Genomic DNA, 23,892 nt, shown 5'->3' with positions numbered 1-23,892 from the left:
TCCTTCCATTCTTTCCATTCTTTTCTGGCTTTCTGTAGTTTTAGGGATCAAACCCAGGGCCTTAGCTGGACCATGCAAGTGCTCTGTGGCTACGCTGCATCTCTAGCATTTAAGCCTATCATTGCTCTTGTTTGGACACGGGGTTTCCCTAAGTAGTTTAGAATGGCCTTGAACTTGCTACATAACCCAGGCTGGCCTCAAATTCACAATCGTTCAGCCTTTACCTCCAGAGTGCTGCTATTATAGGTGTGTGTCTATAATATACCTGGCTCCACCTGGATTATTATTATTATTTTTGTTTTGTTTTGTTTTTCGAGACAGGGTTTCTATGTGTAGCTTTGGAGCCTGTTCTGGAACTCACTCTGTAGCCCAGGCTGGCCTCGAACTCACAGAGACCCGCCTGCCTCTACCTCCCGAGTGCTGGGATTAAAGGCGTGCGCCACCACCGTCCGGCTCCATCTGGATTCTTATTACAACCTTCTGGGTGTTTATACACATCCTGTTTGTTTTCTTCTGTTACACTGTAACCAAATGCAGTTCTCAAGGGATTCAGTATTAGGGAAGGCAAAGTTCAGAGAGGTCACATGATTTTTCCCAAACTGAAAAGATTTGTCACTGGCCACTCAGCCTGTGAAGGCCATGCTTAGGAGCTATCTGCCAGCTGCCGCCCCTGCCCGGGGTCCTAACAGTGTAGAAGCCTCTCCTCTAAGCCTTCCTGAGCCTGCTTGCACTCTGGCTCTATTCCCCTGCTGTCCCCTTGCATACCTCACCCCTTCCTAACCACATGCAAGAGCTCTTCCTTCCAAAGCTTGCCAGCAGGTGCCAGGCTTCCATTCAGACCCTGAGCCTGACCCATTAGCCCACGCAGTGCCTGCTCCCTCCTCTCTCTGGTCCACAGTCTGCTACTGTCCCCAATGCAACAATATCTCAGCAGATTCTCACCTCTCTTGCAGACAGCATCTTGGCTGACCCTCAACTGCTACCAGAGTGACTTTGTGACAGGTCTGGTATTCAAGGCCACCAGGGTCTGGTTTCTCCCCATCTTTAATTTTGTGACTCCGTCTCTGTCCTTTGGCTCTAACCCAATCTCCAGGATACAGAGAGGCCCCTGACACCTTGCCTGAAGTGGGTGCCCACCACCAGAAGACTGTCATTCCTACCAGACTCTGCTCCATTCAGGCAGCTTGGGATGGCATTATTTACGGACGGATCATATGTGGAGCTTCCTGAGGGCAGGAGGCCTGCCCATCTTCCCAGCAGTGTCTGGCAGGAGGCCCAGCATGGAGCTTCACTGCCAGGTGCTGAATGAAGCTTAGATGAGCTGCCTACACCTCCTCGACACCCACTTTCTACTCCAGCCAGCCAGAACTACTCACGCTTCCTCAGAGCTTCCTACTGTCGCTGCCATTTGCTCCCTCCAGACTAGGCCTCCAGGTAGGCCTGGCCTTCCCTTCCATTCCTCCTGGCAGAACCAAGTGATGAGTGTCCCAGTCCTAAGGGTGTGAACCCCCTTAGGACTGCCCACACGGCCAGAGCTGCAGGAACAAGGGAAGCCGCTGGTCCCTCCCGAGTCACTGTCTGCGATGACAGTCAGGACCAAGAGCCATATTTGTAGAGCACTCGGCATGCAGCACGTGCTAAGCACCTTCCCATGGCTTTTCACCAGAAAGACCTACCCCTGCCTCATTTTACAGATGAATTAAAAGAGATTCAGAGAAGTGGTGTCCTTTCTGGAAGACGACACAGACAGGAAGTGTCTGGAGCTCCGATCTCTTTCATCCCAAGGCTGCCAACTGCCAAGGTGAGCTGAGCCACACCCAGGTGGCCTGTGGTATGTGACAGAGGAGCCTCTTACTGCCCTCCTGCTGCCTCTGCGGAAAGGCTGGAAGCCACCACCTCCTGGCTCTCTAGGTGTCTCCTGGGAGAAGTCTGGGCTGGGCAGACTTACCCTAATCTGCAGCCCCACAGAGGACAGGAGGCCCAGAAGTCTCAGAGTGAACAGAAGTCGTCAAGCTTGGGCTCCAATTCCCCGGCAAGGCTGAAGATTTTCCCAACAGCCTGGGCCAAATTTATCTGCCAATCCCCCAAAGAGCCGGTTCTAGCGTCTGTCTGGAAATGTCAGCCCGTGTGGTTGGAGGAATGCGAGGAGAGTTTTCCCCTAAATAGCAGGAAGCATATGGGAGGCGGATGGCGCCCGACGCCCCAACCTGCCAACTCTTGCTCAAGTGGAGCTAAAAGGGGCCCAGAAGGGTCTGGAATTCCTACCACCTCCCAGGGAGGGGGAGCTGGAGACAGAGACAGAGACAGCAGCAACGAACTGGGCAGAACGTGGGTCCTGAAGGGTGGTGAGCAGGAGTGCCCGACAGGGGCCCTCAAGCTCCTTCCACCAGCCACAACAATGAGTCACCATTCATGGAGCACCGGCCACTGGCATGGGACTTAGATGGTCTCAACTGGAACTTCGCAAGGACTCCTGTTATGCCCATATCACAGATGAGGAAACTGAGGTTTTCAGCAAGCACATAAAACCTAGGCTGGGAAGGACCTCCCCTATCCTGAGTGGAGTCACAGTACTCTACAGATGCTTCCAGGTTGCCGTTCAGCTGCTGTTCAAATACCTCCACGGCTAGGGAGCTCCTATCACCCCACTGACTCCATCTGCAGAGAGCTCTTTATGTTCCAAAGGTTTTCCTGGCCCAAGTTAGCATCTCCTTCCCTGTCAGTACCAGAGCAGACCCTTCCAACTCTCAGCAGAGACAGACAGGCAGCCAGGCCCCTGGAAGCCTCTGGTTTCCCCTTCCTGCCTCCCACCTTGTCCTCACATGCTTGCCCATCTGAGGACCCGTCAGCTCCCTCACCTATGTCCGCCTTGATCATGGTAAGGAAGAGAGAATCCCCAGCCTCCAGGGATTACTGAGGGCCAGATCTCAGCCAACCTTTCTGGTTCCTGCTTCCCTCCTGCTCTCCAGCCAACCTCTCAGCTGGAGGTTGGTGGACTCTGCAGAGCTCAGCTTTGCCACGCTCTTTCTGTCCTTCATTCAGACTCCTAGTAGAGTCTGTGGACACCCAGGCTCCATCAACTTGAAGCCTTGACCTGAAAGTGCAGGCCTTCACCTCTCCCTCCAGCCAGGCTTTCAGGGACCAGCCCTCAGTGTCCCAGGTCTTGTCAAGATTGTGGACTTGGTCCTATGATGCGGTTTTCTAGCCCAGAGTGGAGGAACGAGGAGTGAGCTACCCATCCCTGAAGGTATGGAAACAGTGGCTAGGCATCTTGGGACACGAGTTCTGATAGTGATAAATACAGGATCCCTTGACAGGCCTTTGGGTCCCTTCCCTCCCATATGGGGTCTTGACCTAATCCCTGCAGACTGAGCTCCCAGCTTAAGGGAGGAAGCCCAGTGACACACCCCTCTCCCACAGCATCCTTCTGAGGACCACTGCTGCCTCTCCAGCATGACATGCCGACACCTACCCTGTCGTTCAAGGCCTGTGGCCTTGGCCTGAAACCTCCTGTTTGACGGCTGTGTGCCCGCCACATGCCCCTGGACCTTTGGCTTGTGGCTACGTTCTTCCACCACTGTCTGAAGCCTGGGCCCTGGCACCACCTCTTCTAGGAAGCCTTCCTGGCTTCCAGGCCGGCCTTTGTGTTTCCTCTGCGCTCTGTGCACATTCTCTTAATTCCTCCCAATTCTAGGTAAGTCTTCTGTGGGCTCCCTTCTCTCCCCTCAAACCTGCAGACCCTAGAGGCCAGGACTGCTCCCTTTTGAGGGAGGCATTTCCTAAACGACATCGGGGGCCTCAAAGGTTCCCACATTCTGACTCACAGTGCAAGGCTGCCCCGGTGGGCTCTGACACTGAGGTCTGGCTCAGGACCCTATGGGAAGCTGCCTTGTTTCTTCCGATTATTACAAAAATCGCGTATCACTCTAGGAGCAGGTACACACCTGTAATCCCAAGACTGAGGAAGCTGAGGCAGGTGCGGGCGGTGGTGGCACAGACACTAATCCCAGCACCTGAGAGGCAGAGGCAGGAGGATCTCCATGAGTCTGAGGCCAGCCTGGTCTACAGAGTGAATTCTAAGACAGCCAGGGCTATGTAAAGATACCCTGCCTCAAAATAAATAAGTAAATAAATGAATGAATGAATAAATATATAATAAATACATAAGAAGCTGAAACAGGAGAATCCTGAGTTTTAAAATCAGCCTGGTCTACACAGTGAGACTCTATCTCAAAAAAAAAAAACAAACAAACAAACAAAAAAAAAACCAACAACAAAAAAAACAACAAGCCAGCGATAAAGTGACCATCTTGGGGAATTCAGATGTTACAAACGGAGAAATGTGCCCCTGTAGGTCACAGCCTAAGATGAGCACCAGCCCACTCTATTCCTAGGGGGCAGTGCATAGGTCTAGATTGCCAGTCTGAGCACTGAGCACCCCTAGCAACAGGTTGAGGGATGGGCACACCCCAGAAGCTGACCAATTCACATCATGACTTGGTTCAGGGATTGGGGTTGAGCCGCCTGGAAAGAAATCGAACTGACTCCTCCAGACAGACATCTTGTCACTTACACAGGACATCTCTGTGAGATCTGGAGCCACCACTGAGCAATCCAGTCCTGGTGACACTGTCTGAGCCCCTGGACCCAGGAGAGCCTGAATTTCACAGTTACAAGCCCCACCCCCACGCCGGCTGCAAGCTAGGTATGGGTTTTCTGTCACTTGTACTAAAAAGATCCTGGATGAAATGAATAAAAATTAAACTAGAGCCAACCCCCACATCAGAGGACATCACTACAAACAGCTGTCCTTCCGGAGCCAGACGTGTCTCTCATCAGGTGATTGAATATACACATTTTTCCATTAAAAAAATGAAAAAAAAAGTAGTGGGTATCTAAGTAGGTACCCTGTTCCTCCTACCTTGGTCCTAGCATTCAGAAAAGACTCCAAATCCAGGGATCCTACAACAATGTATCACTTTTATTTATTTTTTTCCTCAGAACAGAGCCTCATTATGTAGCTCTGGCTGTCTTAGAACTCACTATGTAGATCAGGCTAGCCTCAAACTCAGAGATCAATGCATCATTTTTTTTTTTTATTAACTTGTGCTGTGTGGGTGAGTTCAGTGTGTGTGTGTGTGTGTGTGTGTGTGTGTGTGTGTGTGTGTGTGTGTGTGTGTGTGTGTGTGGTGTGGAGGTCAGAGGACAATTTGTAGGCGTCAGCTGCCTTTTGTCTACCATGTGGGTCCTAAGGATTGAACTCAGGTGGTCAGGGTTGCTGGAAAGCGCCTTCACTCACTCAGTCATCTCGACAGCCCCCATGTTTAACCTCCTGTTTCCTTTATCTCCTATTTTTCCCTCAACAATGTGCCGTGGACATGTTTCCATGTCAACAAGGACAGAGCTACAGTGCTGTCTCCACGGTACAGAGAACGCTGTCATCTGTGGACAGAATTTATTTAACCATCTCTCACAGACAGATAATTGGGTAGTTTCTAATTTATCACCATCATCAAGGGAGGCGTGGTGAGGCTGAGGCTGCTTGTGAAACAAAATGCCTATGTTTGTATGTGTCGGATTATTCATGATAGAGAGCTGAAAATTGGACTCTGAAAGTTTAGCTTCCTGAGCTGGAGTTTCTCTGCTTGAGACCGAAGGTTCTGGGCATCTAAAAGGCATTGCCTGTCTTTCCAGACAGGTTTAGTGGCAGCTCCAGGGCCAACATGTCTCCAACAGCAGCCTCTTTGGGGACAGTATTCACTGGTAAGGCAAGTTAGTAGGTCAAGGGGAGTGGACAAAGTTTGCAGGGGTGGGGGGTGGGTTGCTGATCTAGGCTTTTGCTTGCCCTGTGCACAGAGCTATGCTGTCCTCCTTGGGCCTCATCTCTGAGACCCAGGAAAGAGGCAATCGGGGGGTGAGGGGGATGGGGGCTGGCAGGGTGTGAACACCTGCAGTACCACCCTGGTACTGTTCTAGCCCTGTCCAGATCCCACCAACCCTCACTGATGCTGCCCATCTCTTCGTTTTGCAGGAAACCAGCCCCATAGAAGGCAAGTGATTTACCCAAGGTCATACAGTCAAGAAGGAATAGAAATAAGGCACAGCCCAATCTGATTCCCCAATCCCTCCAGTCCACATGGACCAGGGGAAGCACTGGGAACAGCTTCCAGAAACTTGCAAACTTGTCGAAAATGGCCTCATGTTACCCATGCTGGCTTATAACCTCTTTTTTTTTTTTTTAAACTCCACCACACACTATGAAGTTCTTTCTGCAACAGTAAATTTAGATCCGGCCCCGTTTCTAACAGCTGCAGCAGGCACCCCTGTACAGCTGCAGCAAGCAGATTTAACTAGTCCCCTGATGATGGACAAGCGGCTTGTTCCCAATTGCCCTGCTACTACCAACAACACTGTCCAGGGCGCCCCAGCAAGGCTGATCAGTGTCCTGTAAGGCAGTCCCATGTCACAGTGTGGCCCTGAGCTGTTGTTAATCTACCTCACCGCACTGGTCCCATCCCCTCCCGCTCTGCTTATGTGGGTGGTTGTGTAACAGCCGTCCTTCCCCAAGCCTGGGTGCTCCGGGAGGGGTACTGATGAGTGTAACTGTTCTCAATAAACCTCCTTGGAATGTATGGGTGCCTCTGGGGCGAGTGCCCGGAGAGTCGAGCAGCCTGCCGGCTTCAGGCCCTGGAGAGCCTGCTGCAGGCTGTGTTCTAGGACTGTCCCTATCACCGGTCGGACCTATAGCTCTGCCTCTGAGTGTGACTCTAGCTCCACGCAGCTCCAGCTCTGCAGAGGTCCTCAGCACTGAGTCCAGGAGTGGGGTGGCACAGTCACTCACCATCACAGCCCTCGGAGCCTCAAGCTAGTCACTTCTCCTCTCCAGACCTCAGACCCTTCATCTGCCCAGCAGGGCAACAATGCTGTTTCCATAGGGTTGTTCTGAACTTGACAAAGGAATAGATTCATCACACGGTAGGCCTGCAGGCAGTGAGTTTAGAGGGCTGGTCTGAGCCTGCCTCCTCTGACTGACCTCCTTACCCAGAATGAACTGGAGTCTTCCTCAGCCCCCCCCCCCCCAGCTGTCCCTTAGGATGTCTTGCTCCTATTTGTTAAATGACCAAATGCCCTGCACTGGCCCTTGTCACTAGCCCTCCAGTTGCCCATGACCGTAGATACCTGCCTAGCTTCCCACGTCTCAAACATGCAAGAGGCACAGACACAGCAGAGACAAACAGAGGGCCCCCGACCCTCTGGGATAGCTTCTGACCCCTCATCCTGGCTATGGAGGCCTGAGTTACCTGCCCAGTTTTAGGCATATACAAGTAGCTTTACCTTGGAAGCCTCACTCACCCCTTCTGTACAATGGGTAAAATGAGAAAATCCGTGAAGATTTGACATGATAAAAAAGTTCAGCGCCAGGCTGGGATGTAGCTTGGTGGTGGAGCACTTACCTGCCTAGCAGGTATAAGCTCCTAGATTCCATCACAGCAAAATTAAATAAATAAACCAGGTGTGATGGTGTGTGTCTGTAATCCCAGCACCTGGGAGGCAGAAGCAGGTGGATTTCTATGAGTTCGAGGCCAGCCTGGTCTACACAGTGAGTTCCAGGTCAGCCAGGACTACATAGAAAGACCCTGTCTCAAAATAAATAATTAAAACAACACATACATATATAAATAACATTTTTTTTTATAAATAACATTTTTTAAAAACAGGAAAATCCTTAGTAAGGCGCCTGGTACTTAATTAAGTGTCACTAAATGTTAGCTGTTATCGCTAGAGCTGCAGGTTTTTGTCACTTTACTGTGACATACACTACCACAAGGAACACAACGCAAGACAAAAGGTCGAGTGTGGTAAGTGACCACAGGCCAAGGCTGTGCCCACCCCCAGGTCCACAGTCAGCTCCTTGTGTCTTCAGCTCACAGGTCCCCTTTGACACAGACAGTGGATCTTTTCCCAGACATCCATGGCACTGTTACTACTGTCAGTAAGTGGACAAGAATCAATCAATCCATTGATCCACAGTGTGTGGCTGGCTCCCTGACCTCGATTCCCTGGGGACCTTGTCCTCCCAGCCGCCTCTGCCCAGGCACAGCGGCTCCCTGATGGCTTCCCAGTTCCTTAAATAACCAGCTTGTTAGCACAATCGCAGCAGTAACACCTCCCTCGCGCCACCCCGGCCTCCATCTTTCCACGTGATCCTGACGGCTGCTCCCTCCGAGTGCCAAGGAATCCCTTCTCCGTCACAGGGCCACGCACAAGGGGGCTGTGAGCAATGGCAGCTGTGCCTCCAGGATCTGCCCGAGGGTGGAAGAGGCCTTGGAGCCGTGCTCATCAGAGGCTAAGGCCTCTGTGAGCTCATGAGGAGTTGAGCAGAGATGCTGAGGAGCACCAGGCATTTGCCACAATGCCAGGCACCTAGTAACTGCTCAAGAAACACCCACTGCCTCACAGGCTGGCCCCGTGACACACACGGTCCTCAGGGAGACCCCGGCCTGCCTTGGGCAAACCCAGCATGTTTACCACAGGCACTCTCTGCTCTCAGACCACGATGTCCTCAACACTTCTGTGGTGACGGCTTCTCAGCCAAATGCAACAGCTGTCTCCGGTTGTGACAGCAGACCGGGCCCAAGCCAGGGGAACCGAGGTAGAGTGGGGGCACTAATTAATGGGGCCCCTTTCACAGTTACTAACAATAAGGCTGGCCCCACACAAAATGTGCAGCGCCTGGTTCTCAAAGACGCATATCCATTATTGACAGTGAACTTCACGGGTTTCTATATCATCCTAGAAATTTGCATATTATGCATATTTACCAGTCTTTCCCCTTCTCATAACCATCCCATCAAGGAAGCTGGCAGCTGTTGGCAGATGGGAGAGCTGGAAACAAGGGGGCTGGCACCGCCAGGAGGGCCACTGTAGCAGCTCCTCTCTGGGACCCCAGAAGGCTGATGTGCTTCTGGGTCCTGCTGGAGTCTGGTGAAAGATCATGAGGGATGCCCACGTCCCCCACTCCCTTCCTTGACCCTAGCCCCTGGGAAGCTGAGGCCACTCAAGAAGGCAGATCTTCAATCCAGGGTCTCATACTGTTAGGCTGAATGGTGGCTGGGGACCCTCAGGTTTCCTCACTTGTGAACCGGACTTATTACGCCAGCAGAACTCTGGTGGGGCGAGGTGTTCAAGAACAAGGAGATAAGTGAGCCAAGTACTGTGGTTGGCGCCATGTGGGCCTGAGGTGGCTGTCCCTGCTCTGTGGGAAGGATGACGGAGGAACCAGGCGTCGTGAAGACAGTGTGGGTGTGGAGGGACAGTCAGCTATAGGGCTGGGCCCAACACCTCGTTGTGACTTTAGGCAGGTGGGGCTGGAGGAGGGAGAGTGCCTTCTTGTCAAGCTACAGTCTGCAGCCAGGCTCCCTGCTCCCCTTCCCCTCCTGAGCCTGTGCTCAGCCCCTACCCCAGCCCTGGGTGTGGCATTTGAAATGTGCAGAGCTTGCTGTCCATCCTCAGCAAGGCTTCCCCTCACTGAGGCAGTGCCCTGGGAAAACGGGTATCCTCACCATGCCCACCTCCAGAGTTGTCAGGAGGATGGATACACCCAGCTGGTTAAACTCTAAGTTGTGCCCAGACAAGAACACTCTTGTGGAGGTCCCTCTGCCAGCTCGTGGGTGCTGGCAGTGGGAGGACTGGGCATTTCCCAATGGTGGCAAGCACCATGGTGGGTGAGGTGCCCAGGATGGTGGCTGTACTTACCAACCAGGGAGCTACGTGCACAGGAGAAACGGTAGCCGGCAAGTGTGCTGCAGACGACACCTCAGAAGCGGGTGTGGGACTGAGGACTGCCACACACATCCCTCCAGCACTCCATCAGAGGCATGGGTTGGACCCTGGTCACACAGGGGGGCCACCAGGCTCCAGGCAGAGGGTGGCACCGGTGCCTGCAGGACACAGGAGGAACACTGATTAGCCAGAAATGAGTGCCGCACCTTGACACCTTCAGACCAGCCCTAGGGAAGGGGCAAGACAACACTGTTGTCATAGAAACCCAAGTGTTTGTGTGACACTGTATTTTCCGAAAACCCTGGCACCCCAGCTCTCGGGAGGCCCACGTTGTCTTTAGAGGCAGATTTGCATGTCATGCATATTTACAATGCCTTTCCCACCACCCACAGAATTTCTGCAGCAGCCAGCAGTGGGGAGGCAGTGGGGAAGCGATGGTTCCCAAGTCCTTCCTCAGCTTGCTCCTCCCCTTGCCCCTCCCCCTTCCCCACCTCACGAGGGAAGTGAGAAGAGGGGCCAAAGTCACGCCACTGTGAGTTCACATCTCAGCTTGGCTCCTCGCTCATGGAGGGGATAATGGACAGGTGGTTTCCTCTCTCTGAGCTTCAGTTTCTCTTCTTGTTAAGAGCACTCTTCTGAGAGCTACTGGGAGGTCTCAGAAGGTAATGCCAACAGCATGCTGGCACAAGGCACTTCCTTGGGAAAGACCCTGGGAAGTGCCATTCTCCTGTCCCGGCAGCCTGAGTGTCTCCCTGTGAGGTGGAGGGATGCCAGGCATCTCTGGCCCGCCCGCCTGAGCAGGTTTCCCTAACTACTCTGCGCCTGGATGTTTGTTGATGGGAAGAAGGCTGTCCACTGCACACCTACCCAGGAGGCAGCTAGCTGACCCTGAGGCCTCACGGGATGTCCCTCTCTCCTCCCATTCTACAGGTCACAAAACTGAGACTGAGACACCAAGGCAACATTAGCATGAGGGCCAGAACCTGAGCAGCTAGACTCAGTTCCTCCACCAAGTCCTTAGAGGAGACACAGGGACCAGTTTACTACAGTAAGAAACAGGAAGGGGCAGCTGAGGTTGGGATGCTCATCATCTTCATCTGCTGCTCCCCAGACCCAGGGATGCTCTTCCAAACTCTCCCCAGGGTCTGCCCAGAAATGGCACCTCCCCCACATCAGTTCCTACACGGCCACATGTGCAACAGACTTCATTTCCTCCTTTCTGAAGTAGGAATTTGAGGCACACAGCAAGGCAGGGCAGAAGGAAGGGCCCTGATGGGGTGTCTCCAAATCTCCTTAGAGCCATGACACTCCTTTGATGAGGAGCACACACTGATCACCAATGAGGGCAGAGCAGCATTCTCTAACGCAGACCTCAGGTTGGTTCTAGGACAACAAAACCTATCTCCCCGAGGAAGGACAAGAAAAAGAGGCAGGACCAGGAGGGGTTTAGGTAGCAGGAAAGGAGATGTGGGACTCAAGAACATTCTCAATGGGAGGACACATGCTCAGAAGTATGCATGGAAGACCTCCAGGTGCATTGTGGGGTGTGAAAATCCACAGCATGCTCAACGCCACCGCTGAGGATTCCCACCAAGTTGTCACTCAGAGCCAAACTCACCAGCATTACAGCTGAAGGAAGAGGTAACGGCAGAGGAAGGCATCCTGACCTGGAGGTCCCTAAGCCCCCTCGGAGCTCCCAAGTTCGCCTGCTGAGGGAAGGCTGAAAGTCCCCCCATCTCCCCTTTGTCTGTGATGGGTAACAGACCCTAAGCCCCTGCTGTCTGTGAAGTCCATTTAAGTCTTGGACTTCCAACACAGACGATCTACATATAAGGCCAAGATTAAAAAAAAGAAATTCTATACTACAGGCCTCATATGCTCAGTGCCACTGACACAGACTGTCACAGGTGGCTGTGGCTTTGCAGAAAGGGAAAGTAGAATCAAGTCTGGTTTCGGCTGCCAAGAGCTGCGGTGAGGATGAGAGCTGAGAGCGGGAAGCATTTTCCGGGGCAATGGGGGAGGTTCTAAAATGGACTGTGGTGATGGACACACAGCTCTGTGTATGAGCTACACGCCATCTAACTTCCAATTGGTGAAACATATGGCACGTGTGTTACAGCTCAGTAACTGTTAAATCCTTTGGAAAAAAAGATAAAGCACAACAGAACTTGGTGGCCATCCATAATCTGAGAGCCTGTAACCTCCCTGGGGTTCCACAGGGAAACCCCACAAATGTGCTTCCAAGAAGTCCTCTCTCCCAGAGGTCTGTGTGCTTCCGGGAAGCCACCAGATGTCTCACTGGTTGGGCTCCCACTGGCCCCAGGACCTCTTGGGACGTTCCTTCCCATTGCTGAACACACTGTCGCTGGGCTCCATTTCTAGCCTCACGGATGCTGCCGCTCCTTCAGACTGGGATGCCCCCAGAGTGAGGCACCCTCACTTCACTCACTGGTGCCAGCACTCAGCATGGCACTTGGCACCTAGTGGGCCCTCGCTAATTGAAATGTTGAGCCAGACTTACAAACCCTAGTGTGCACACTTGGTTCTAGGTTGTGGCTCCACTCCCTTCTAACCACGTGATCCTGAGGCGGCCATGTAAGTGAGTCTCAATTCCTACCCGCAGAGGGAGCCAGGGATTAGCAGGAATAATGGAGGTGAGAAGTTCTTCATGAAGCATCCCTCCCACAGCTACCTGTCTCCCCAGAACCCCGCCTTTCCAGCCACCCATGCCCAAGCTCTGGAGTCACACTGGACATCTCTCCCTTCTCGTGTCCAGACGGAGATGTTACAGGGGACCCACCTGCCCATCAGCCACGGCCATGCACTGAGTAACCACCAGCTCCTGCCTGGATTATCCATGCTGGCTCTGGGCTCCTCATTTTTTTTACTCTTGTCTCCAGCACAGAAGCCAGAGCTGTCAGGTTAGAATTCAAGTCAGATCTTACCCCTCCTCAGCTCTAAAACCTCTGGGGCCTCACTTCACCTCAAGAACAAGCTGGCACCCTTCGACCACCACAGGCAGCCCTGGATCAGCTCCGTTCAAGCCTCACTCCCCGTTGGCTTCCTTTCCTCCGGGTCCACTGGCCTTCATGCTCTTCATTAGACACGCTAGGCGTGCGCTTGCCTCGGGGCCTTTGCCTCTGCTCTTCCTGTGCCCAGCACACTGGTGGCCCCCATGTCCTCAAGCCCTATTCTCCCACTTCCTTCACAACCTTTCCTGTACTAGCTGCTTGACTGAATGATTGGGCCGGGCCTCCATGTACACTGGTCAATGACAGGCAGTTCAGCCCCACAGCGATAACTTTTAACTAATGATCAGAGGCTCCGTGTCAAAGTTCAGGCTCTCAGTTATGAAGCTGAGTGACCCTGGGCAAGCGTCTTACTGTTTTTGTTTTGCTCTGACACGACGTCTCACTGTGGAATTCTGACTGGCCTGCAACTTGCAGGTTGGCCTTGAACTCGAAAAGATCTGCTTGCCTCTGCCTCCCTAGCGTTGGGCTGCCCAGTCTTCTGGGCAAATGTCTTAACTTCTCTGTGCCCGGGTGCTGATATCTAAGACGGGGGTGGTTTGAAGTCCCTCCTCAGGCAGCCGCGGTGAGGCTCAGAGGAACACAAGATGCTGTTACTCCCTGGCCATTTCACTGAACGTTCCTAGTGCCCAAGTTTGTGGCTTGCCATTCTCTGCAGTATCATTACCAAACAGAACACATAGCTTGTTGGCCCCTCCCACAAGGTGCTCCACCCCCATCAGCGTCAGAGTTCTGTCAGTTCCCTAGGTCACAGACAGAGCAGCTGGCATTTGAAGCTGATCACAAAAGTAACATTTAGTAAATATTTCCGATGGTAAGTGGGTACTAACTGACCCACTGATGAGCTCCCGCTTTCCCGGCTTCCACTCACAGGCCTGATGCTTCTCTGCAGCCCACCTCACCCCTCAGAGGTCCCAGAGCCACGGTGGGCTGCGCTGCGCCCATCTCACACCCTATGTGAGTAAGCCCTGGGATGAACTTCCCCAGACTCTAACCTCCTCTGCCATCCTCCAACCTGGTCACCTTCCGGGGCTATCACCAAGTGACCAGGAGCTCTTCTGTCCCTTCTCATAGTCTCTCATCTTCTACATTTAAAAATCTGTCCCTGTCTTGAAGACTCCTGCACGTCTTTCAAATGATCCCGACCCCCGGAGCCATCTTGCAGGACCATCATTTCTGCTCCATCTTGTGGCCCTGCTGCCTCCCTAAATTCACTTCTGTAGAAGGACCCTTCCAAGACATGAGCGGGGTGGGGCTCACGCCACAGCTGGAAGGTTGAGTCCTCAGCAGCTCCCGGTCATGGGGAGAGGGCCTTCCAACAGGACCCGGCCGGGCCACCTCCGAAGTCGCTGGCCTTGCCACCTCATGCAGTTCAGCGGTGTTTGTTGTCCAAAAATACAATTTGCAAAACAGATTTATACAGGCAATTTTAATTCAATAAACGTAAAATGGGAAAGTGGTTTCTTTTCCTTTTTTTCTTTTTTCTTTTTTTGGTTTTTCAAGACAGGGTTTCTCTGTGTAGCTTTAACTGTCCTGGAACTCACTCTGTAGACCAGGCTGGCCTCAAACTTAGAGATCCACCTGCCTCTGCCTCCTAAGTGCTGGGATTAAAGGAATGCGCCACCACCACCAACTGGCAAAGTGGTTTCTAAAAGAAGCACTGATGGGCCCTCCTGTCCTAGGCTCTCCTCAGCCGGCCTGTCCTGCCTCCCTAAGAGGCTTCCTCTGTCCCAGGCCCCCTCACTCAATGCCAAGGCAGTGACCTGCTGCCCTACTCAGTAACATGCACACTGACCTCCCTCCTCCTCAACCCAAACCGTAGGCTCCTCAGCCTGTTCCACAAAGCCCCTCTCCCAGCTGCCTCCCAGCCTTGCCTCAGGCTCCTCAGGACACATCCACATACTCGAACAGGCCCCATCCCCTCCCTGCAGTCCATGTCTCCCCATGATGCCACCAATCGCTGGAGTCCCTGTAGCAGAAATACGGGCACCATCCCAACTCCTTCCTGCCCATCCCTCTACAGAGCCTGCTTCCAGACTGCCCTAGCCTCCTGGACAACTGCCTCTCCTATTCCCACTACCATCTCCCTTAGAGCACGGGAACACAAGCCATTTGGCCACCATCCACCACCAAGTTACCCGCCCCTAGTTTACAGGTCCACACCAGCTGCCCCCAGCTTCTCACAGCCCACCCTCAAGGCCACGTGATAACTCAGGCCTTCACTGGACATGATAGTACGAAAACAGACACAGAACCCATCCTTGGCCTCATAACTCTTACTCACGAGCTGGGCTGTGACGGAAGAAACCTGTGAGGCTAAACAAGGCCCAGACATAAGAAGGGACCTGTGGTACGGGTGGAGGCGGAACTGGATCAGGCAGAGGGCAGGATGGAAGGGTCCACTGTGGCTGACTCCAAAGGGACCTGGAGGACCCAGTGAGACGTGGGATTTTCTCAAGTATGAACTCTGGAGCCACACATCCTGTGGTTAGATCCCAGTCCCGCCTGGTAGCTACTGACCTTGGAGGGGTGACCTTAGTGTTCTGTCTGTGAAATGGGAATCCTGTATGCCTCTTACCAAGATCTGATGTGAGAGCCACAGGAGCCCCTGCACACCCATTCACTCCTCTCAGCACAGTGGCTGCTCTTTCCTCCTCTCCCTTCCAGGGGGGACATCCCCAGATCCCCCAGTATACTCCCTAACCTCAGAGGGTACTGAGCTTTGTGCACACCATGCTTTGTCCTGTTCACACATCTGTGATAAACCTTCACTTAGAAGTAGGCAGAGTAGAAATTAATAACAATAACTAATAATAAAGTAGAATTATAACAATACGCTATAATAAAAGGTATGCAAATGCACTCTCTCCCTCTCTCAAAATATCTCATTGTACTGAGGCCTTGACAATCTCAGCATACAATTGGCGTGGCTAGGATGGCTATGAAGAATCGTGAACACCCACCAGTCAGCTGGCAGGCAGTGGAACGTTTTGCCCAGAGGAGGTGCCACCGAGTCTTGGCTGCTAACCCCATGCTCAGTGGCTGGTGGGGCTTGGTTATGTTTGCGCAGGATGCAGTGGGCTGGCCAGAGCCCAGGACTGGGCAGAGAAGCCAGCCCCAGCTCTAAACTCTGTCCTTCTCCTTCCTCGCCTCCTGCCCTGAGCCAGTCTTACCCACTGGCTGTAGGCCCAGATCCACCCCCAGCAGCCATGAGATCCTAGCACCACCCTTGATTTGGAGAAGCAGAGGCAGTTGCCCCGAGCTGGATCTGGGAGCTGGTGCCAGGTGGGGAGGCTCGCCTCTGAGTGCCTGATCTGGCCGCCTGTCATCTCTCACAGCTGCAGAGCAAGGCCTGTCAGCAGTCATAGCAGATTCTGACACGTGTCATCATTCCAGAGGCCCCTGCTTCCTCCTCTACCCGTCTCAGCTGGGCAGGCTGCTGGTCACCTCCTGTGCATGGGAGGGCACTGTGTGGCCTCAGGCTGCATGGTAAGTGAATGCCTGAGCAGAAGCAAACTCAGGTGAGTGACATTCAAGCCCCAGGACTCGCCCCAGAGTTAGACGTGTCCCCCGTGATCAAATTCCCACATCCCGTGGATGCACGTTTTTCAAGTGTGGGGGATATTGTCTGCAAGAGAAATACTCTGAGGCGCTGTCCACACAGGGCTCCAGCCCACCGGGCTTGCAGAACTGAATCTACGAAGTCTAAGAGCAGCGCATGGCTCGTGGCTGCCCTCCTGCTCAGGACCTGGTGGCCTTTGGCACCTCAACCTCAGACCCCATTTCCAGGGTGTTCACAATACACTAAACACACCATTGCCTTGCTAGAAAGAGCTGAACCATGAACCACTGGCTGGCTTTCAAACCAAAGGCTACGCCACACCCTCCACTTAGCTGCTTATCTATACAGTCCAAGGTCACTCAAGAAACAGCTGGCAGCCCCCTGCCCTGGGCCAGATGTGGACAAGAGCCAGGCATGCTTGTCTTTGTTCTTACAGAACAGTGTGGTGGGGGTGCACCTTACACTCATGTTCAAGACGAGCGTGTGGTCTGGAGGAGCCAGGGAAGGCTGCAGAGGGCAGATCACTGCTGAGCGACATGGCCCTTCACACCTAGCACTTATATCCATTCTCATCCATTTGTGCCTCACAGCCACCCCACCCCCTTGAAGTCTCATCCAATTCCTCAGGGCTCTGGCGCAAATTCAGAGAACACGGTGCCCTGCACACAAACATTTGGGCTCCTACTCCATAAGTGGCCCCAAACTGGGCCACAATGAGGACAAGATGAGTCAGGCAGTGTCCCTGGAACACCCAATCCCACGGGGGTGGCAGATACATAAACAGACATCGCAGTCCACAGTGATGGGTGGAAGCCCAGGGCTATGGGGGCCGGCAGCCAGCCTGGGGGTGGGGAGTGTTTTGGACATATGGGAAAAGAGGGCTCTGCCTGGGTCCAGGAGGAACCATGGGAAGCCACCAGGTAGGCAGCTGGGAAACAAACGGAAAACGCTTGCCGTGTTTGGGAAACTTCTGCAAAGTGGGGAGCCAGCCTGTAGACTCCAGAGAAGGAGGGAGACCTGGGGAGGTGGATAGGCCTGGAAAGACAGGCAGGGACTCAATCATCCAGAAGGTCTGATCCTGCCTGTTCAGAGACTGTGGTCTTTCCCCTGAGAGCAGTGGGGAGCCCAAGTAGGTGGTCGGTTTCCTGTGGAAAACAAGCAACCCACAGCTCAGTTGGGGTGGACTTGAGGTGGTGGAGAGTCCTGGGACAATGAAGGTGCTCTACTTGGGTCTGAGTCAAGAGACACTGGGTTCTAGAAGCCAGCCAGGGGGTTGGGTGGAGTGCTTGCCTAGACTGCACCAAGTTCTGAGGCTCCTGGGTCCCCAGCTTTGCATAAAATCAGGCATGGTGGTTTATGTTCTAATCCATGCTGGAGGCAGGAGGATCAGAAGTTCAAGGTAAATCTCAGCTTCATGTCAAGTTCAAGGCAGCCTGGGATACATGAGACTCTGCTTCAAAAAAAAAAAAAAAAAAAAAAAAAAATCAAAGAAGAACCGGAGAGATGGTTCATGGCTCGTGGCTTTAGTCAGTAAAATGCTCGTCATGCAAGATGAGCCCCCACGGAAAAGCTGGGCACTGCAGTATCTGTTACCTCAGAGCTGTGTGTGTGTGTGTATGTGTGTGTGTGTGTGTGTGTGTGTGTGTGTGTGTGTGTGTGTGTGAGAGAGAGAGAGAGAGAGAGAGAGAGAGAGAGAGAGAGAGAGAGCGCCGAGCGTACAGGCGGATCCCTGGAGCTCACTGGCCAGCTAGTCTAGACACCTTACATCAACTTTTGGCCTTCACATATTTGTGCACACACAGACAATCTTAAAAACCACAGAAGCCGCCGGGCGGTGGTGGCGCACGCCTTTAATCCCAGCACTCGGGAGGCAGAGCCAGGCGGATCTCTGTGAGTTCGAGGCCAGCCTGGGCTACCAAGTGAGTTCCAGGAAAGGCGCAAAGCTACACATAGAAACCCTGTCTCGAAAAACCAAAAAAAAAAAAAACCACAGAAGCCATTCAGACTTAGGTAGTAGGGGCCTACAGGGCAAGGAGGTAGCGGGGATAACTCCCAGCCCTCAGTTCTGATGAGCAGAGGAGAAGGGTCATGGAGCCCCTGACTTTCAGCTATGACATGGTCAAACAAACTGTTCTTTAAGGGCCAATGACAAATATTTCAGGTTTGCAGGACATGCAACCTCTCATCCAAGGCAGACAGATATCTGTGTCTGTGACCACAGAAGCACAGGACTAGAGAACTGTCCATCGTAGCCTGAAGCCAAAAACATCCAATTGCTTCATCCAATCAGAAGATCATCAAACCATAGTGTGTGTGACCTCGACAAAATGGAATAGTACTGAGCACTTAAAAGGGATAAGATCTAGTGTGTGCAAAAAATATAGATGAATGCCCAAATTTTAAACTGACTGCAAGAAGCTACACACTAAAATTATGTATCATTGCATGTTTCTATTTATATGACCTTTCTAGAAGAAACAAAATTATAGAGACGGGAAGAAATCAATGACCTGGAGTGGGGACTGGCTGCCAACGGGCAGAGGAAACCTGGGTTGTGGTGCTGGTTGCACACTGTGTAAATTTGTTAGAACCTCACCGGGATGAGTACTTAAATGGACCGGTATGTAAACTGCATTGTTAGAAAGCAGCCAGTGTGAGGTGTTCCAGGGCGCCCTCCAAAGGATGATGCCATCATACTCAGGTCAGGGAGAGAAGCAGGCAGGCCTGTGGGCAGACATCACTCTGGACACCCTAAGCAGGTAGGACACTGAATGAGAACTCTCCAGGAAAAGGACTGGAGGCCCCAGGACTCAGAGATCCAGAGGTCGGTGTGTCCCCTGGGAGAGACTAGTCTCAGATGCCGGCCAGCACAGAACTCTGCCCTTTCCACCCTGCTGCTGGCTTCACCCATGTTCTCCATAGTTGTCAAGGGTCAGTGGGGAAGGCAGGCTTCTGAATAAGCCCTTCTGGATGCCACTCTATTGCTGGGTGGCCTCAGTTATCTAGGTAGAGGTCTCGTGGTTACAGGGTAAGGGGACAACCAGCGCAGAATGCCCCCCTCTCTCCATCTTCAAGGAAGAAACTCCTATGTGGGACAGGAGCACATTTCCATCTGGTTTAAGCTATTATTTGGGGGCCTGTCACTCAGAGGCAGACTCACAGCTTTTGCATGAAAATGTTCATTTCAGACTCTGACCATGAAGCCTATGCCAGAGAAGACCACATCTGACTGGTTCTCCACAGCTCTCAGGGACAGCCTGGGGTAAGTGCTCACTACCTACCTGCTGAATAAATGCAAATGAACAGGAGAGTACAGACCCCTTGGCCATGCTCAGTCCCCATTTCCTATCTGACCCGTCTCTCACGGCCTCGCTGCAGACTGCAGAGTCCACCCTCCCTTCCCCCACTGCAGCCATACTCCTCAGCCTGCACCACGGCTCCATGAGGTCAGCAGGTCAGGGCCCCGCCTCTCCTGACAGCCTGGGCCACAAGCTGGGAGTAGGCAGTGTTGCCCACAGGCCGCTCAGTCCTCCCAAGCTCCTGTCCCAATGTCCACCAGTGCTGCCCACACATCTGGCTGCCCACACAGAGCCCAGTGAGGACAAGAAAGAGTGCCTCAGGCACCCGCTCGGGCAGAACTCTGGAAAGAAGAAAGGCTGGGGGCAAAGGTCCCCACACATCACGGACACCAAGACGGGGGTGTCCTCTCAAGCTTCCCTGCTGACTATTTCTCCCTCAGAGCCTCCAGCAGCAGTACTAAAGACCCCGTCAGAAGGAGCCTCATTTCCATAATCAACCCGCCCTTGCCCACTGCAGGATTCATTTCATTGGAATAGACTTCAAGGTCAGAGTATGACTCGGTTTTTAGAGCAGAGAGGTGGGTGGGTAAGGACCGGGGCTAGCAGGCACGAGGTGGGGTCAGGGTGGGGTCTAGAGGTCTGGAACTCCTTGAGCTATGCTAGGGGAGCGAGCAAGAAAACAAAGGGGCTTGTGTAAGCCACAGCACCGCAGATGAGCCACCTCCTCTGCGTAGATCTGCAGCTCCTCAGCCCACTCCATGCTCCAGGCACAACCTGTTTCTCCTGCCTGCACCATGTCGTGGGCTCTGCTCCTCCATCCGCAGCACCATCTGCCAATCTCAGCTGTGAACATCCTCCTCACTCTGCATGCTCTCCCTGGGATCCCATGGCATGCCAGAGGCCTGCCCTATGGCTCTGCTTGGGCCTGGGTGCTGGTGCCAAAGCTACCAGTACCTGCCCTCTGAGGCCTTTTCAGGGCCACCAGTCTGGGGCCACCAGCCCTGTGGATGCAAGAGTTCTTCCTGAGCCTCCCAGACAGCTGCCCTGGTCTCCCCCATTATCTAGTGTGGGGTCACAGCCCTGCACACACCATGAGCTCTTCCCAAAGGATTCCAATGCACAATGAATTAATTCCAAGGCGGGCCCTCTGGCCACACAGGTGGGGAGCAAACATCTGCAGAATAAAGAATGGAACAGATTGGGAAGCTGTCCTGAGGGCCTGGAGAAAGTCCCTGTACTGGATTGGCAGGGGGGTCTGCTGTTCACTGATGTAGCTGTTCACACACATTTACCAAGGGGCTGACAACAGGTGACACTACTGTTGACAGGGACGCTCCCAATGGCCAAGGGCAGGCCTGTCCTGTCTTGAGTCCACCCTCCTAATAACCATGTGATGTGGGTCCTGTCTTCTCCCATTTCATAGACAAGCAGCCAAGTCTCATGGCTGGAGAGTGTAGAGCTGGATCTAAACCCAAGCCAACTATGTCCATGTCCACCCGATGTACCGTGACCATGAGCCTTGGCCCAGACCTCAGTCTCTACCCACAGTGGGGTGGAGTGGGTGTACTGAGAGAAACCCCACACATTCATCACACATCCAGCAAGAAGAGAGCCAGGTTTTTCTAGGATTGGGTTTCCAGGAAGCTAGGGCAGGTCCCTAAAGATTCTCACTTTGCTTCAACATTTCTGTCTACATATTGGGGCAGTAAGGTTAGCTGACACCTAGGAGCCTTGCCTTACTGCTGGGACATTCCAAGAACCTTGTCTTCCCTTCCCTGTGGCCTTGATTTTCTCATTTGTAGAGTGGTTGAGGGCAGAACCAATCCCATGAGATCCAGTACTGGGGCTTCCCAAGGCCACATCAACCTGAGCTTCCTGAAGCTGGGTCTTTGGGAGGACATTCCTGCACTGTTTCCATGGTGACGCTAAGGCCTAGAAAGGGAGTGGCGGTGTCTGAACCTGGAGCTGGCATGCGGGCTGCGCCCTTCCAAGGAGGTGCTCACTGTGTCCAGTAGATGTTGTGCCAGGGCAAAGTGGCCCTTTGGCTGTGGGGACTCTCCCAGAGCCTGCTGCCTCCACACAGCCGGTAAGGACAGTCAGCATCAAACCCCGCCAGCATCTGGCCGCTGGCCATGGTGCTGAAACCACACACTTCTAAGAGCAGGCTCTGCCCTGCACCAGCTTGCCAGCTGGGAATCAGGAAGAAGGCTGATGGAGAGGGATACAGGGGGAAGTGTGGCTGGCTGTGAGATCCTGCGTCAGTTCAGTGGCTGGGGGCTCAGTCCCCTCGATGGGAATGCAGAGAGGCAGTCACAACGGATGGAGAGGCCCATAGTGTCGGCTCCCACTGTCAGGTGGTAGATGAGCTTTGAGAAGGTGCCATGAAAGGATGCTGACTCTTGTGCCCCCCAAGGGTTTTTCTGTCTCTCCTTCTGGCACTCCTGGGAAATAATGTTCACAGAGAGGTGAAATTAGCTGCCCCAAGATCACGTAGCCAGTGAAGTGGGGAGCAAAGTTCAGACCAGTTAGCCTTAAAAACCATCAACTCTCCCCTCTCCATTGTCAGTATCCAGTTGGGGAGCTCAAGTCAGGAAGGGCCTGACTTACCACGATTCATCCAGAAAGCCTCCCAGAATAGGCCTCTTCAATCCACTCCAAGCCGGGCTCCCTGGCACTGTGAGCAAGAATCTCCCCTCCCCCACCACACCACCTATGCTGCTGGAGCCACCGGCTGGCCGCTCCCTTCATAACAGTCTCTACCCTGCTGGAAGGTCCTCTTATCAAGGCAGAGACATGAGTGGACTACAGAGAACACGTGTCAGGTGTGGCCAAGGGCTGGTGGTCACATGGTGCCTGTTAGCGCCCTTACCGGCAGGCATCTGAGCACCACAGAGGTGGTGCCAGGAGACCACAGCTGGGCTCCTCTAGACCCAGGCATGCACCTGGCTGGGCCCCTCCAGACCCGGGTAAGCACAAAGCTGGGCCCCTCCAGACCCAGGTAAGCACACAGCTGGGCCCCTCTAGACCCGGGTAAGCACAAAGCTGGGCCCCTCCAGACCCAGGTAAGCACATAGCTGGGCCTCTCCAGACCCAGGTAAGCACATAGCTGGGCCCCTCCAGACCCAGGTAAGCACATAGCTGGGCCCCTCCAGACCCAGGTAAGCACACAGCTGAGCCCCTCCAGACCAAGGTAAACACATAGCTGGACCCCTCCAGACCAAGGTAAACACATAGCTGGACCCCTCCAGAACCAGGCATTCACCTGGCTGGGCCCCTCCAGACCCAGGTAAGCACACTGCTGGGCCCTCCAGACCTTGGTATGCTGCTCTAGACCCAGGCATGCTCCCAGCCTGACCCTGTCCCCAGTCCTCTGATGAGTGGCGTGTATGCTCATACACAGGCATACACAGACGTGGTTCAAATCCACTGGACAGGGAGGTGGGGGACTCCTGGCAGCCTCAAACATCCAATTTTCACCTTGAGGAGGTCCCTGGGGTCCGGAAGGAATGGGGATCCAGGGAGGTGTTAAAAGGGGGGTGGAATACAAAATCAGCTCCTTCCCAGCTGAGTGGCCATGAGTGAATCAAGGACATTTGTCCCATGTGGTGTCCCTTCTATATCAGGACTCCTAGGCCTTGTGTGAGGAGCACAGGAGCATGTGACTGAGCCATTTAAATCAGTGGCTGTCCAGTGGAAGCCCAGTGAGTGGTTTTAACAAGGAATGCCATGACTAGATCCCACCCTGATTCCACGCCCAAGCCACAGCTACCTTATGTCAGGATATCTGCAACACTTACCTCTCTAGACAGTCTCCCCAAGTGCCCCTCCAACTCACTCTTGTGGGGGACAGAGGGGTCTGTGTGAACCAGAGAGGGAGCTGCTCCCTCCCTCTCCAATATCTAAACTTTTTTTTATTTACTTATTTACTTTTATTTTTATGTGAATTAGTGTTTTGCCTGCATCTGTGTATGCCTGTGTAAGGGTGTTGGAGCCCCTGAAACTGGAGTTACAGACAGTTGTGAGCTGCCGTGTAGGTGCTGGGAATTGAACCCAGGTCCTCTGGAAGAGCAGCCAGTGCTCTCAATCATTGAGCTCTCCCTCCAGCAACCTAAACTTCTAATTGAGATTTGGGAGGCTCTTTAAGGTCCTTCTCCATTCCTGCTCGAAACTCAGCACCATGTCCCTCACTGCCCCCCCAACACCCTGCCTCCACCTGTCT

At 53.3% G+C, this 23,892-nt stretch overlaps 1 protein-coding gene across 1 annotated transcript in view; it reads right to left on the bottom strand.

Annotated features, from left to right (window-relative positions):
- The window catches only part of Dlgap4 (DLG associated protein 4), a 159,487-nt gene that overhangs the window by 96,452 nt on the left and 39,143 nt on the right, over positions 1–23,892 (bottom strand). Inside the window, 1 exon segment of the mRNA XM_052724065.1 lies at positions 9,757–9,941. The gene's annotated coding sequence lies outside the window, so the exon portion shown is untranslated.

The sequence above is a fragment of the Peromyscus californicus genome, unplaced genomic scaffold, assembly GCF_007827085.1.
Source record: "Peromyscus californicus insignis strain IS unplaced genomic scaffold, ASM782708v3 Scaffold_7__1_contigs__length_154581171, whole genome shotgun sequence".
Classification (NCBI taxonomy): domain Eukaryota; kingdom Metazoa; phylum Chordata; class Mammalia; order Rodentia; family Cricetidae; genus Peromyscus; species Peromyscus californicus.
The sequence above is the reverse complement of the archived record's forward strand: the minus strand, read 5'-3'. Positions and strand labels throughout refer to the sequence as shown.